At 39.5% G+C, this 17,287-nt stretch overlaps 1 protein-coding gene and 1 pseudogene across 2 annotated transcripts in view; both read left to right on the top strand.

Moving 5' to 3' along the window:
• Positions 1–17,287, top strand: part of LOC135195017 (ubiquitin-like modifier-activating enzyme 1) — a 99,105-nt gene that overhangs the window by 9,412 nt on the left and 72,406 nt on the right. The window contains exon 1 of one of the 2 annotated variants that reach the window (XM_064221322.1): positions 1,020–1,251. The exons of the other annotated variant lie outside the window; for it this stretch is intronic. The gene's annotated coding sequence lies outside the window, so the exon portion shown is untranslated. Of the gene's footprint in view, positions 1–1,019; positions 1,252–17,287 lie in introns of those variants that run through there. 2 annotated transcript variants of the gene reach the window in all.
• Positions 1–17,287, top strand: part of LOC135195515 (ubiquitin-like modifier-activating enzyme 1) — a 139,275-nt pseudogene that overhangs the window by 83,448 nt on the left and 38,540 nt on the right.

The following is a 17,287-nucleotide window of genomic DNA, read 5'->3' as shown; positions in this document are numbered from 1 at the left end:
TTGATTGATGCCATCCATAAGACATTGATGTTAGCTCCCTGAAAGATTACATGCAATTCTTTTGTTATATTTTGGTAAGGAAACTTGTAAGTGAATCCATGTCGTTTGATTGAAATGTTAGTGGTGAAATGTGCCACGTATTTATTGGATATTTAAGTGTAGCTTACTACTTTATTGCTAGTGATATCTTGACGGGAAAACCGGTCGGCTGCAATATTCTCTTACAGGACAATGATGTTCAGAGGTTGTAGGTGTAAAATTGTGGTTACATGTCATAGATGCTATTTTATGTACAAATTTATTTTGGGCAAGGTTTTTTATGGAAGAGATGTACGTTTATTTCTCTTACCGGTTTTAATAAGGAATGTTTAGAGACTGGAAAAACCCACCCACCTGCACAGTAGACTATTTCCCAGTTTGAGGGCGCCCCAGCAGAAATGTTGAAGTTATGCTTTGAGTCTGTACGTTTTCTTTGGATGCGTTTTCTTTGATAGCCCCAAAAATCATCTGCGTTTTGCTGCTTGAAATGCATTTTAATATATAAAAAAATGCTCTTTTGTTCACATAAGAGGTTTGCCATCAGTTATTTTTCACATTTGATAATTATCGCTTAAATTGTGGAAGTAGGTTAGTGACGTCAAGCGTGTAGGAGGGAGGTGGCGGCTGCCTTCATGTACGTCATGATGCCGGCTGTCAACCCAGAGTGTTGCAAGAAAAATTGGCTTCTTTTATGAATAGTTTCAACACTCCCCTTAGGGCTTGTTTACGGAGTGAAGTGTATCTGTGCATAGGACATCTCTAGCCATTGATTTATTTTACAGTATAGCAAGTTATATTTATAGGCATAAAACTCCCGTGGTCTATACTCGGCGGCATTTGGAGAAGAGTTGCCAATGATGTTATATTTTGGTTGAGGGTTAGGTTTTGTTCAGTTATGTCCGATATTTTCTTTATGTGGCCAGTGCATCACCGTAAGAACTTGCTCATCGGTACGTGTACTTGGGGAACTCTGTGTACACTCGTTTCCGTTCCACATTGCTTTGTTAATGGCATTATAAGCGATACTGGGTGCGCAGAGGCAGAGGCCGGCGTGTTCAGGCAAAATTCAGGCTCCAGTTTAGTTGCGATAGTGTGAGTGAACGGTGAGGAGACGACTAGACTAAGTTGCGTCGGTAGCTCTTTGTGAACAACGGTACAGCTTTATCTCATACTACCTGTATTTATCAGCCAACCGTTGTTGGGTGGTTGGAGGTACGTGTACCTACAATTTTGGGTGTTAAGCTGGCTGGTCATTAGAAATCTGTTATATATGTAAGGTTTACAGAATCGTAGATATTCCCCCGGCGCCTACCCGGATATACATGGAGAATTTTCTATATTCTAGACTGGCCCCGGTTGCATACGCATACCGTACACTTGATACCTCAAGTTCTGAGAGGCAGAACGTGATCGTGAGAGTTCTTGGTGGCTCGGGATGTGTGTGGTTTGATGACGTAGCTTTCTCCGCGACAACGTTAACTTCCATTATTAGTGCCAGACGTAGTAGCTTCTGGGCCGATTGTGTGCCGTTACCAACATTTCTCTTATTCTGTGACGTCCTCGCCTTGTGACGTGTTCCTTCGTGTTGGTGAATAGCGTCCAAAGGCGCTTCCCAGAGTAGGATGGGCATCACCCCCTTCGAGTTTTAGACAGAAGTGGTGCAATAAATACGTACTTTCCATTGTACATCTTCCCTCCAGGCGGTGTCGCAGCTGGCACTAGGGGAAGTTCGCTGTTTCACCCCAGTTCCCGCGTTGCGTGATATAGCTGCTGAATTTTCTTCCCGTCGGTTAGTCGTTTTATTTGTCGCCCTTTTTTTCGGTGGGACATTTTCACTCGAATTGCATTTCTGAAGAAGCATTATTCAATGCAGCTGCAGTTTTAAATTTTTTTTTACCAAGGGTCTTTCAGGTCCACTGCAGGCACACTGCGTCAACCCCACCCACCCTCTGGCCTCCCCCCCCCCCCCCCTCGAATGTTAGGATCCTACCACACCCAGAGCAGCCTTCCTTCCTGTCGGAAGAAGGACGTCAAAGGACATCGAATAACTTCCCCTCTGGTGTTCTGTCTCAAGAAAAGTAGCCGTGACTTTTTGTCCGCCAAGTGTTGTTTTTGCTTAAGGTGGTGTAATTTTTTTTTTTTTCATTCGTCGCTAAAAGGTTGTGATGATAATCATGTGTAAGGACTAGAATCATCCAGAGAGAGAGAGAGAGAGAGAGAGAGAGAGAGAGAGAGAGAGAGAGAGAGAGAGAGTCCTGCTTACAGGTAAAATGTTGCTGTGTATATAGGAGTTTGACAACCTGCTGGTAATCTAATTGTGTAGAAGTTTTCAAAAGACTACTGTTTCAGAAGTGTTCTGCCAAAGGAACTCATCCTCAAGTCATACGTATATATTATACATATATATTTGGTTGCTTATATTTGTGTATATATAAATTTGGAGTGTGTTTTATGTTTGCCATGGGTGTAGGCCAGAGTAAAGGGGCTGCTCGACTCTGCCAGGCTTTTTATTTTTTTTTTTATTTTTGTTATTATTATTTAGTCATCCCTGTCCATTGATCCGTAGAGCAATGAGTGGCAATTGACATTGATTGCATTTCGTGCCTGCCTCTCACTCCATGAACAGAGAGAGAGAGAGAGGGACTTCAAGCACTGTTTTGCCTGATAACTTACATTTATACATATATATATATATATATATATATATATATATATATCATACATATCAGACATACATACATACATACATACATACATACACTACATACATACAACATACATCATACATACATATTATAAACATGTACATTTCTCTCTCTCTCTCTCTTCTCTATCTCTCTCTCTCTCTCTCTCTCTCTCTCTCTCTCTCTCTCTCGTTCGTGAGTGGTGAGTTTTGATTATCCATCTGAATGTTGTGATATATATATTATATATATATATATATATATATATATATATATATATATATATAGAGTTGAATCCCATATCAGTTCCCCGAGGTAGTACTTCAACATACGTTGAATGCTGTCTCAGCTAAGAGCCGATTGTTCACCAAAATCACAGTGGTTCGACGTTGTTACGTAGTAACACCGGAGCAGTGTCGTGCTATAACAACAAAATTAAGCCTTGGTGAACTTGGTTTATTTTGAGGCGTGGTGGTGGCGTTGGAAGAGGCCCCTCATTTTTTTTTTTTTTTTTTTTTTTAGTTAAGGTAATGCTTACTGCCTCGGTGGACGAGGGATGAGGTGGGATGTTATTAATTTGAAATAAGCCCAGTGAGTAGCCTAAGGTTCTTCATCATAGGCGGAGTCCCCGTCGTTTTGGGCATCTTAGCTGGAGGTGATATTATCAACCACGTGACGGAGGAGCATTTTATATATCGCATTCAACCCTGAGGGAATGGTTCTTTAGGGAGGTATATGTAATTCAAAACTGCGTTGGATGAAGTCTCTCTCTCTCTCTCTCAATCAGGAGGTTATCCTGTTTAGATGGAAAACGATTTGGCTGATTAATTATGTCTTTGAGACATACTAATCTCTCTCTCTCTCTCTCTCTCTCTCTCTCTCTCTCTCTCTCTCTCTCTCTCTCGACATCACCACCTCCAACGTCGCGTAGCGCAAATGACCTCTGGGAGGAGCTTCCGCCTCTTAGGTCTTTCCTGTGGTTTATCTAGCATAAATCTCATCTCTCTCTCTCTCTCTCTCTCTCTCTCTCTCTCTCTCTCTCTCTCTCTCTCTCTCTCTCTCTCTCTCTCTCTCTCTCCAGCCTTCCTTCCTTCCTTCTCGTAGTTCTTATCGAAGTAGGTCTGCGTCTTCTAGAACTCCTCATCTCATCTGGTGTCCACGGTAGCCCAGCTGTGACACAATCCCGTAGCATTTTCCCAGCGTGTTACACACACACACACACACACACACGTTTTATGTTATATGATATTTGTATGTTTTACGAGCGAGCTTTTGGTAGAGTCGATAACTGACGAATGTGCAGACTAGAAGTTAAGGAGTTCTTTATCTCTATCCAAGATTTATTTTAAAAAAAATAATTTCTGATAAACAGTCCTACCTCACTCTGACATTATATATGTTAATTGCAATCACAGTACACACACACACACACACACACACACATATATATATATATATATATAGATATGAAGATCTATATATATATATATATTTATCATCAAGTTAAGATTTCCAAGTAGCCGCCCAATTACTGAGACTATATATATATATATATATATATATATACATATATATACACATATATATACATATATGTAATTGTATAAAGTTTTAGCTGTTGAACATATGGTTATTCACTCTTCTTTAAAATCTTCACTTGATGTTTTACCCATCAGGGTAATTTTCATTGACGTTGCCGAGTCGTAGCATAACTTACGGTTACGCTGGCATGCCTGCCATTCAAGATTCAAGGTGTGGTGTGTGTGTAATGTTGTAACTGAGGCGTGTGTCTGGGAACTCATTCAGGGGATTAGTTCATTTCACCAGAGATAAGATGTCTTTTTAAGAGTTGTGCAGAAGCCACGGAGATCAAGGCATTACTCGTCAGTTTTATCGTTAAGTCGTCGTAGAAAGAAAATTCATGTGATGTATACATTTGAGACAGGAAGACTTCAGTATACTAGAATGCATTTTTTTTTGGGGGGGGGTTTTTTTTGGGGGGGGGGGTTTAGGGGGGGAAGGCTTAACCTACTTGCTTTATTATCTCCCCCCGGTCATGTTTGTCGTCCTCCGGAGCGAACGAGTATTTTTATGGTTGCCTCGGCCTATAAAAACCTCGTCCATTTTCTGTTTTAAGAGGGAAGGGGAAAACCGATCGAAAACATCGGCTCCTGGAATGGGGGAGATCGATTAGGCCTCCCGACGACTCACAGGGAAGGCGTGCGTGACGTCATCATTGGGAGACTCGGGTGATAACGTCTGATTTGGAAAAGGGGTTGTAGGGGGAGGGGGGGGGCAGCTTTTAATGATTGACTGAAAACTTGTAGTTGACACCTCCAGAGTCATCGGCCTAGATTATGGAATTACTTTGCTTGAGAGAGAGAGAGAGAGAGGAGAGTCAGTCTTAATCACGAGGTCGTCCTGTTTTGATGGAAAACAATTTGGCTGATTAATGATTAATAAGTCTGGGTTTGAGTCTCTCTCTCTTATCTCTGTCTCTCCTCTCTCTCTCTCTCTCTCTCTCTCTCTCGTACTGCTGCTTTTTAGAGAACGGCCGCTCATCGTCCCCTCGCACGGTTCCAGAACCATCCCTCCACGACGTTGAGGGCGAGAGTAAGAAGAGCCTCCTCTGCAGCATCCCGTCGAGAGAGAGAGAGAGATGGGGAACGTCACAGGTACGAAGAGAGATAAGGTACGAGGCTGTAGAAACGGGAGAGAAGGGGGAACGTTTCTGGTACGTCTTTTGTGAACTTGAGAGAGGACCTCTTTGTTCCTGGCAGAATTATTTTAAAACCGAAAAGGGTACGCACTTAAAAGTACGAGGAACACGAATGCCGTCGATAATTATCTTAGCGTTTTTCGTGTCGTTTCTTTGTACAAACAAGACGGGATTTTTGTTTTGTTTTGTTAATACGAAGATACTTTTTTTTTTCAATAGTTACGGCTTAACTTTTTTTATGCGTATGGCTCTATTTTAATTTTTTTATAGGTGCGACTTCTTTTTTTTATTTTATAGTTAACGACTTGACTTTTTATGCGTACGGCTTTATTTATTTATATATTTATTTATTATTTTATTTTTATAGGTACGACTTGGTATTGGTTTAGTGTCCTCAAACGTTGTATTTAACCCTTATGGTGAGTGACTTCCTTAAATTGGCGTAACTTCCCAAGTTATAATAGTACGCATGCTTTTAGAATTTATGCGTTGACAGGCTTTGGCTACTTTCATTGTTCAGGCGTAACTGCCTTGAGTGTTTACAGAGGCCCGAGTTGTATACTCCGTAAACATCCTTTAGAATTTGTTGAACCATTTCCCGTTGAGAGTCGCAACCAAGAGAGTATATTCGTCGTTAACGAGGCTGAGTAAAAAATCAATGTCTCCAACAGTAGCAAAATAGCTGACTCCTGAAGCAGCTAACGAAGGGTCAGTTTTCAAGAATTTCTTCATAAATCGAAAACATATTAGCTAACAAAGGGTCAGTTTCAATAATTTCTTCGTCAGTTGAAATCAAAGGAACTAACAAAGGGCCAGTTTTCAAGATTTTCTTCGGAAGTACCAAACAAAGCTAACTCCTCAAACCGCTAAAAAAGGAAATCTGTAAATCTGTAACGAAATGACATTTTCTGATACGTGTAGATATCCACTGTCACGGCCGTCATACAGATGTTTTTGGATTGGACTCGAGTACAGGTGTATAGGTCATTAATAGTACCTGCACATGGTACTAATTTCGTCAGCATTGCGTAAGATGTGCGTCGTAATTTTTGAGTTGATGGTATTGACTCCATGACCGGCCACCGATTGGAGGAAACTCGAGGTGGTGTTCGCACCTAAGCGCTTACTACGTCATACGAAAACATTGCCAAAGGTTTGCAGTCTTTCTCTTTGTTCATCGGTGTGAATCTGTAATACGTACTCTCTCTCTCTCTCTCTCGATGACGTAACCGTAACCCACTCATGTTACAGCCGTGGATACACAATCCCAGTTGCTTCACCTTTGTTTGTAAACACACTTCTGCGTCTGGGAAGCGTTCTGTCAGCATGTCGTGTCTCGACCATTAAGTGGCTCCGATTGCAGATTTTTGTTTCTTTTTTTTATTTCTTTTCTTTTTTAGTCTGTTAATGGGGTGTATTTTTGTTTACTCTTCAAGTCAGTCTTGGTTTGGATGTTGTTGTTATGTAGTGAGAATCAGCTAAGGTTAATCAATAAATTATAAGAGGTTGTAGTAAATATTGTTACCTAATCAGACAGCGTTTTGTTTTATGAATATATTTGTAATATTAACCTTGTCGAACAGTTTTCCTTTCAAGTCAGTTTGATTCGATATCGGAGGTTGGTTAAAAGGATTTCTGCCCATTAGAAATGTATGAGAGCAGACCGTTTATTCTCTTTTAGAAATGTATGAGAGCAGACCGTTTATTCTCTCTTATTCCACTTACGGAAGCAAAGCAAAGGATAGCAGTTGAAATAGGAGCTATTTTCCTTTAGTAAATGTGGGAAGGGGTGGCTTGATGGGTAACCCAAGACGTCTAAGACTGGATAGCAATATGTATTTAGTTGTATTAAAGCCTTCTTTCATCCCGTCGGTGCACTGTAGGCATTAGTATTTGGGAGCGTCCCTATAGCCCCTGGTTGCAACCCCTTTCATTTCTTCTGCTGTATCTCCTATCATATTCTTTCTGCCAGTTATTTTTCCCCCTCTTAATAATCGTTTCATAACGCAACTGCTATGAGGTTTTCCTCCTGTTACACCTTTTATCAAACCGCCTTTACTTTCAGTTTCCCTTTCAGCGCCGAATGACCTCATAGGCCCAAGCGCTTGACATTTAGCCTAAATTTTATATTAAAATTTCTTAGGCAGCTTTCACCTGTAGATAACTTTGTCCTATAGGTTTTTACAAAATCACATGATAAATTTTCTCCATACAGGTAGCGGAAAAAAAAAAGTTGAATGTTTACCTAGAAATGTTGGAAGAGGCAAAGTTCATCAACGGACCATAGTACTTTTGAACTCACGATGTGTCAGCCTTCATTTTTGGCCCTGTAATGACGAAGTAAGCTTTCAGAATATGATGTAACCTGGTGACTGGATGGGGAAGCCCTCGCTTCCTCGCACACTTCGCCATAGGGGTGGCGTTGTGGACGACAGGCGTTGAAATCAATAAGAAACTGCATGACTCCAACGACTTCAATCCACGTCCTCGCATTCATGCAGTTGACATCCTATTTGCGGGAACTCTTTGCGTTGTTTCGATTAGAAGACTTATAAAATGACGGGTCGGGAGCATGAATAATGTATGGACGGTATTAACTTGAATCGTACATGAGTCTGGGGACAGAAACTCGTAGCTTTGAAAGTATATTACATTTGCAGATGTGCAATGAATTGAGGGTTGAATCTGCAAGTCATAGGACTCATATACAAGTTGTCCAGGTTGGCTGAGAAACTGATTTTTTTAAATATTTATATATTCTACATATTTTTTATTTAAAAGCAAAGTAAATGTAGTCTTGACTAATTGGGCTGAGAAACGGTTTTTTTTAATATTGATATATTCTACAGGCTTGTTACGTACAAAGTTAATGTAGTATTAGCTAATTGCAAATTAAGGCAGCATAATGTGGACTTGAGGATTGTTAGAAGTTTAACGGAAGGTCAGCCATTTAAGTGGGTATGTGTTGTTATGGGTAGCTTATTGTACTTTGTAATCATTTAAAATGTTTTACTATATGAGTTTTGTATCTGGTCATGGTAGAGTGATTGTCTGTATTGAGCAATTGAGATTAATCCTTTCACATCAGGTTTGTGTACATTTTATCGTAAATGCCTTAAATGAATACGAGAAATTGTGTATGTGTTAATCGTAGGCTCACCCTCTCTTCTCTCAGCCGTATCATGGCCGTAGAAAGATAAATGTCACCGGTCACCGATGTATTAATTATTTCGATCTGTTCGTCGAGTTGAGCATCACCTTTCTCAGCCTCTCCTCTCATTTTCCTCTTAAAGCTAAATGTCATCCGTTCATCCTCTACAACCGTCCCTGTAGCACGTGAATTGTGGCTTCCCACAAATACATATATAGGGATTTGGCATTCCCTGTCTCTTCCTCCTAAACACTAGGGTTGTGAATTCTTACCCTGCTAATGGTTTTCTTGATAAACATGACTTATATTTCTTGGAAAATGAAGGTAAGGCGTTTCTGTGTATGGTATCCTCTTTGTTCGTTCTCTGGCTGGTCTGGATTTGTCTTAGATTATTGTCGTTGGTCGTGGGAAAACTTGTTTGTCTCTGATTCATGTCTCGTCCTTTGTGAAATATAGAATTATTTCTTGTACTTTGATGTTCTTGGACATGATGTTAGAAGTTAGGTGACTTAGTAATATGGATGTCCTATTGCATTCCATATTTGTATACTTAGCAGTTTATGGATAGGCAGTCTTCCGCGTACTATTTTTAAAATTCAATTTTATTGGGTAATAGTCTTTTTCATATCTACGGTTGAATATTTGGTTCGTTCATACACAGAATAATTTCATTGTCGGTAATTTCGGGGACTTTTTCTTCCTTCGTTTAATGTTGGGCGGATCTCGCCTGGATTGGCCAGAGAATGGGAAAGCTGACACGCACCACTCGCCGCATTGAGCCCCGTGATCTTTAGAGAATGTCCCGTTTTTATGAGTCATTTTCATAACCTTCAACACAGGGTTATGAAGTATGTCCTTGTATGTGGTGCCTAATTTTTTTCAAGTATGCCCTTGTATGTGGTGCCTAATTTTTTTTAGAGTATGCCCTTGTATGTGGTGTCAAATTTTTTAATCATGTCCTTGTGTATGTAGTGCATATATTTTTTAAGAATGCCCTTGTATATGTGGTGCCTATTTTTTTTAAGTATGCCCTTGTATATGTGGTGCTTATTTTTTAAGTATGCCCTTGTATATGTGGTGCCTATTTTTTTTAAGTATGACCTTGTATATGTGGTGCCTAATTTTTTTTCAAAATGTGTCCATGGTCCTTGTATATTTGGTGCCTAGTTTATTTGATTTACCAGTTTACGATTGATTTGAAGCTTAGCCCCGTGATGGAGATAGTGCTGTCAGTGCATGTTATGCGGTGCACTGTAGGCATTACTTAAGGATCTTTGCAGCTCAGCCCTTCGGCCCCCAACTGAAACCCCCTTTCATTCCTATTACTGTACCTCCGTTCATGATCCTACTTTCTTCTTACTCTCCACCCTCTTCTAACAGTCGATTCATAGTGCAACTGCTTCAAGGTTTTCCTCAGTTACACCTTTTTAACCTTTTTACTGTCTATTTCAATATCAGCGCTGAATGACCTTATAGGTCTCAGCTCTTGTTTCTTCTATTTGAAGCTTAGAGAAATTCTGGTACTTGGGAGAAATATGTTTTCCTTGGGAGTGTAGAGCATCTGAGCTTCGTTGAGGCTGGCTGCTCCTGCTGCTGCTGTTGGTGGTGGTGTGTGGTGTCAGTAGAAAAATTTATTGATTTGGGTTGAGCATCAAGTCTGGCTCATCTATTTGTTTCGCTCTTATTTCCACTCCGTTGGGGGGAACCCAAACCACTTAAAAATCACTTCACACAACTTATTTGTCCCATGGTGTGACTCATAATAATCACACCTTCAGGAATTCCGTGGGACACAGATTGTCTTTTAAACGTGATGCCTGCTGCTGTCGTGCTCTGTTGAGATGAGGAATGCTCATGATGGCGCTGACGGATCTGATGATTCAACAGAACTGTTGGTGGTGGTTGCTCCCGTTGACGTATCTGACGATTGCCCCCGGACGTTACTGTGTATACGCGTGACGGACGGATGTGTTTTTTTTTTTTTTTTTTTTTTTTTTTTTTTTGTTTTTTTTTTTTTTTTTTTTTTTTTTTTTTTTTTTTTTTTTTTTTTTTTTTTTTTTTTTTTTTTTTTTTTTTTTTTTTTTTTTTTTTTTTTGAAGAGGTTATCTTCCGTAACTTAATTGCTGTCATGGTTAGAAGTACGAGATGACTGAAGTTGAAGCAGCTCGATTTTCGTGTGGCGTATTGTAATCTCGCTCAGTGCGTTGGGAGGGTTTTTTTTTTCAACCGGAGTTTCATTGCGTCTTAGATTTTGTTTAGACACCAACCTGTTATCTTGAAGTTTTTTCTTTCCCTAAGCATCAGAACTGTTACATGGAAACCAGCTACTCTAGAAGCATTTTTTTCATTGTTTAGAAATGGAAATAATTTTTTTTGAGACGTTTTACAAACACGGGCCCATGAAATGGTCATTGTTTTTATGTATGACATTGGTTTGCATCCACATTTTTGCATGCATACATCTGTACTAACGAGCACAAGTGTTAGAAGTGACATGCAACATGGAAAATAAAGCTCCTCGGTGGCGTGGTCGGTATGGTGTTTGCGTGCCACCTCGGTGGCCGCGAATTCGATTCTCGGTCATTCCATGGAGGAATGAGAGATGTGTATTTCTGGTGATAGAAGTTCACTCTCGACGTGGTTCGGAAGTCACGTAAAGCCGTTGGTCCCGTTGCTGAATAACCACTGGTTCCATGCAACGTGAAAACACCATACAAACAAACAGTATGAAAAATAACACCAGTTATTTTATAGAAGAGGTTGGATGAATGTGATTTATACTTGTTTTCTGTCTAATGACATCTTCACTCTCTTCAGGATATGAATTTCACTAAATAGCATTGAATTTAGCCGAGACATAAACAAAGAAGTCTACTGTTGTGGCAGTGTGATTTCATAGGAAGGAGTGTGATAAAACCGGACCTTACCTTACCTTACCTTACCTTACAGTTCGTTCGGGTTGCCCCAGGTCCCTCAGTGTGAGGCGCCTCTAATGTCTACCAGAGAGTTGCTAGTACATCTTCCGGTATATTTTGCATCTTCCAATCTTGGATGGTCTGGGATGCAGTTTAGATATTTGTCGAGCTTATTCTTAAACACATCTACGCTCACTCCTGATATATTCCTCAGATGAGCTGGCAACGCATTGAATAGACGCTGCATTATCGATGCTGGTGCGTAGTGGATTAATGTTTCTGTGTGTTTTTCTTCCTTATTTTTCCTGGTAATATTTGTTTTGGGCACTATTAATCTACCTCTGCTTGCTCTTTCTGATATTTTTAGTTCCATGATATTTTCTGTTATTCCTTCTATCTGTTTCCATGCCTGAATTATCATGTAGCGTTCTCTTCTCCTTTCTAGACTATATAATTTTAAGGATTGTAGTCTTTCCCAGTAGTCTAGGTCCTTAACTTCTTCTATTCTAGCTGTAAAGGACCTTTGTACACACTCTATTTGTGCAATATCCTTTTGATAGTGTGGGTACCATATCATATTGCAATATTCAAGTGGACTACGAACATATGTTTTATAAAGCATAATCATGTGTTCAGCTTTTCTTGTTTTGAAGTGCCGTAACAACATTCCCATTTTTGCTTTACATTTTGCCAACAGAATGGCTATTTGATCATTGCATAACATGTTCCTATTCATCATCACACCAAGGTCTTTAACTGCTTCCTTATTTGTGATTGTCTCATTATTAGGTCCCCTATATGCATATAGCTTTCCTTCTCTGTCTCCATAAATATTTATTGATTCAAATTTATCAGAGTTAAATACCATCCTATTTACCTCTGCCCAATCATATACTTTGTTAAGGTCTCTTTGTAGAGCGTTCCTATCTTCATCACAAGTAATTTCTCTACTTATTCTTGTGTCATCAGCGAAAACTACTCACTACCGAATCCTTAACATTACTGTCTATGTCTTTCAATCATAATACACAATATTGCAGCTAGCACCGTACCTTGTGGCACACCGGATATTACCTTGGTTTCATCCGATTTCTCATCGTTTGCAATAACTATCTGTTTTCTGTTGTGTAAAAATTCTTTAACCATCTTCCTACTTTATCTACGATATTGTGTTTTTTCTAATTTTCTTTGCTAATATATTATGGTCTACTTTGTCAAAAGCTTTTGCAAAGTCTAGATAAACCACATCTGTTTCATTTCCGCTTTTCATATTTTTGAATATGTTCTCACGGTGGACTAACAGTTGGGTTTTGTGTACTTTTTCCGGGTACGGAAACCGTGGTTGTCCTATATTAAACAAATTATTTTTTATTATTATGTTTCATAATATTTTTCTTCATTACCCTTTCATACACTTTCATAATATGTGATGTTAGACTCACAGGCCTATAATTACTTGTCTCTAGTCTTGATCCACTTTTGAAAGTAGGGTGATATATGCTAATTCTTGTGCTACATCATAAATCTTGCCTGTATCTACACTTTGTCTTTTAATAATATTGCAAGTGGCTTGCGATAGAATGAACTACTTTCTTTAACAAAATAGCAGGGACTCCATACCGGCCCTGCAGCAGCTCCATTTTTAATTTCATTAATTGCCTGCACAATATCAGCTTCATTAATTTCTATGTCAGTAAATATTCACTATTTTCGTCCCTTACTTCTATATCATTATCTTCATTATCTATTCTAGGGGTGAATTCTCTCTTCATATCGATTCTGCCAGTATGTTTGCAAATTTCTTTCTTTTTTTCATTCGTTAATCTCCCTTCAATTCTCAGAGGGCCTCCCCCCCCATTTCTATTCTTCTTTTATTCATCTTCTTCGTATATGAGTATAATAGTTTGGGGTTTTGCTTGATATTTAATAGGGTTTTTTCTTCCAAGTCCCGTTTTTCATTTTCTTTTGATTGTATAATCTTTTGTTCTGCATTTTCTATCTTACTTTTTAGTTCTATAACTTTCCATGCATTTTTTTCTTTTGCAAGACCTTTTTTCCACTTTCTGATTTTTCTGGAACAAGATCCTTCTGTCTCTTGGAGAGAGAGAGAGAGAGAGAGAGAGAGAGAGAGAGAGAGAGAGAGAGAGAGGAAATGTGTTCGTCGCAGACTGGTTATAGTGATGAGTCATCACTACATAAACACATCAGCTGATTGTGTAGCGGCTTTGCCTCTTACCTCCCCCCCCACCCCCCCCCTACTCCCACTTCCCCCTATCCCCCTCACCCCTCCCCCCGCCCCCTCTTGGCCGCTTCCTGTATGTGTTGGTTAACCCCCCATCCCCCTCCATCCCGCCCCCTTCCGTCCGTTTCTAACCGGTCCGGGGATATATTGTACGGTCTTGGAATCAGCAATGTGTATAGAGCTGAGTTAGCACTATTGTTGATTTATGTTGGGAAGGTTTCATTTCCTGTTGATTTGTAGAATATCTATACACTTTATTACAATAAAAGTGTATAGTGGTAAGTTAAAATATTTTGTTGATTCATATTATTTAGGTTTGATTTTCTGCTGTGTAGAATATTTTTAGTGGTAATGGAGCATCCTAATCCGCATAAATTTTAAAATGCATTTTTCGTATCACCCACCATGGATCCTATGTATAAACAATACATCGTTGATTTCATTGTATGGTGAAATATATGTAACGAATGGAATGAAGAATAGATCGATTATTCATTGTATGATAAAAGTGAAACCAAGTTTAGTAGGGTAGCCTTTTTATAAAAAGACCAAACTTCATGTTGAATATTTTTGTTATCCCACGAAAAGTGTTAAAACCACTCGCGTATTAAACAAGAAAAGTAATATATATATAAAAAAAACAGTAATCCACGAAATGACTTGCGCGGTTTGTGGGTGTTTTCGGTATCCTGGAATCGATTAATCCGCTCGTGAATAATGTATTGGCTTCTTTTTTCTCTCTCCCTCTCTCTCTCTCTCTTAAGATCCCATTCTACGTCTTGAACCAACCAGCGCTGACCGGTTCTGGGTAGAGGAGGTAAAGCTTGTCTTGCATATGACCTGTTTGTACATAAATGTGCATTTATTTGTGTGTCCTCCTTACGCTCGGGATGCATTATATAAATTGTTTATATATAAAAGTAAATATATTTATTATATAATTATGTATGTGTATGTATATATATAATTCGTTTATGATTATGAAATGCGGTAAGTCGTCATTGTCTCGGGTAGACGCTCGTAAAGAATTTATATATAAATCTATAGGTCCACGGGCTGCTCTAGGAGCAAGGGCCCGTGCTGGCATAAGGCCAGCTTAATCTCAAACAACAAACAACCTATATAGAATGTCTTTATTCGTTCGGTGCTTTGCTCTAATGTTGTCGAGGCGCTCTCTCTCTCTCTCTCTCTCTCTCTCTCTCTCTCTCTCTCTCTCTCTCTCTCTCTCTCTCTCTCTCAGTTGATTGTCAGGAGTGACGCCGTCGCGACCTTTATATGAAATTCTACAAAGCAGTGTTGCTTTTAATCTAGGTTTTGATGAGGGGATGCGGCGGTGTTTGTACTCGTTCGCCCTCGCAGGGTATATATATCAAGATTCAAGATGTTCTTATGATGCGGAATTGGTCCTTCAAAAGCATTTTTTTTTAACATTTAAAAAGAAATTTTTTTTTTAAAGACAGGTTGTTCTATCGTTTGTCAGATTTTTATCGATATAAAAAATGGCCACTGGAATTTAAAGTAAAAGAGGGCCACTGGAATAAAAACAAAACAAAAGAAGGCCACTGGAATAAAAACAAAAAAGAGGGCCACTGGAATAAAAAAAAAATAAGGCGGACTGGAATAAAAAAAAATAAGGCCACTGGAATAAAAAAAAAATAAGGCCACTGGAATAAAAAAAGGGCCACTGGAATTTAAGGAAAAGAAAGGACCACTGGAATAAATAAAAAAAAGAAAAAAAGAGGAGGGCCACTGGAATTGTTACGGATCTATTAACCCTGAGTATTTGGTATGGAAAAGGAGATTGTTCGGGTTTTATGATAATTTGTTAACTTGAAAAGCGCGCAGTGTGTGCTTCAGGGTCATCTTACGGTATATCCACAAGGAGTTAGGAGATGTTTATATATATAATCATGAGATCATTAGACAGAGAAAGTTGCGTCTGATGATTGTTGTCCTTATAAATTTTCCGAGAAAAGTTGAAATCTTGTCCTGACAAAGCGTAACATTGATGGCCAAAACTAACTCTCTCTCTCTCTCTCTCTCTCTCTCTCTCTCTCTCTCTCTCTCTCTCTCTCTCTCTCTCTCTTGTGTAAAAAAGTTATTGGGGGTCATCGGAGACACACCCCCCTCCCCCCCAAAAAAAAAAGTCCTTAGTTCGCGAACTCCAATCATGAGATTCAAGGAAAAACTTGAAGTATATATGAAGCAGAGTATTTTTTTTCATTTTTTTTTTTCTTTAGCAGTGAGGGAAATTGACTTCATACTTTTTAACCTATGATGATTGATACTTGTTGAGTCTGCGCGGGGAGAGAGAGAGAGTGCATAGCATAGCTTAGCATAGCATGGCTTTCCTTTGCAAATACGGTATTTGAAGCAACTGTTGTCTGAGAGAAACTCACTTGGTCGTAACCATCAAATTCTGAGCTACCGGCTGTCCCGCAGTCATACGAATGTGTCATTATAAAAGGAAAGTGCTCTCTCTCTCTCTCTCTCTCTCTCTCTCTCTCTCTCTCTCTCTCTCTCTCTCTCTCTCTCTCTCTCTCAGAACCTATGAGTTTTCTTTGTATAGTAAAGATGATCACTGTATCTTTTCCTCAAATTAAAATCGACCAATTAGTAAAAATACCTCATAGTTATTACAGTAATAATATTTTTGGCAATTAAAAAAAAACAACAACAATAACTAACAAATAGATAAAATGTATTAGGGTGCCAGGGCTTTTACATCTTCCCTTGAACTTCTGAAGAAGTTCCAATTGCTCGACATCCTCGGGATTATGAAAATTTCGTTTTATTTTTAGTTCATGGGCCAACGTAATGTGTAATCCCATGTCATACAGTTAGCCTTGGCTTGGCCCAAGTATAATAGTACCTGCTTTTTTTTGTGTGTGTGTGTGTGTGTGTGGGGGGGGGGGGGGGGGGGGGGGGGGGGGGGGGGGCTTTATTGATAATTTCCTTGGCTCCTGCACTTCTGCCTTCATACTCTGAAGTGGGAACTTGGACCAGCGGCAGGTGTTTTATGGGAACGTCCAATTTTTGGCATTAAAACGTCATTGGAGGGTTATGGTGAGTAATAAAAGATGTGGAAAATTATCCTCCCTGGGGTTGATTCAGTCAGACAATTTCTCTCTCTCTCTCTCTCTCTCTCTCTCTCTCTCTCTCTCTCTCTCTCTCTCTCTCTCTCTCTCACACACGTGTGCGCGTACTGTGATATTCTATGGTGTGTGCGTGTATGTTTGATTATTTCTCTCTCTCTTTGAGACATCCAAATCCTTGTATCTCTCAAAAATGTGCATCACTGTGATATTCTATGGTGTGTGTATGGTTGATTCTCTCTCTCTCTCTCTCTCTCTCTCTCTCTCTCTCTCTCTCTCTCTCTCTCTCAAGCCCAGTCATGTGCACGCAGAGAATCGTTACTGCTCAGTAAGTGTATTGTGATCACTCCAGGAATGAATTGCTTTTCTTGATAGGGTGTAATGCTTCACATCCGCTGAGCACAGATGTCGTCGGGTTACAAGGGAGTCGCTGGGAAGAATC

The sequence above is a fragment of the Macrobrachium nipponense genome, chromosome 20 (assembly GCF_015104395.2).
Source record: "Macrobrachium nipponense isolate FS-2020 chromosome 20, ASM1510439v2, whole genome shotgun sequence".
Classification (NCBI taxonomy): Eukaryota; Metazoa; Arthropoda; class Malacostraca; order Decapoda; family Palaemonidae; genus Macrobrachium; species Macrobrachium nipponense.
Note: the sequence above shows the minus strand (reverse complement) of the source record. Positions and strands in the feature narration are given on the sequence as shown.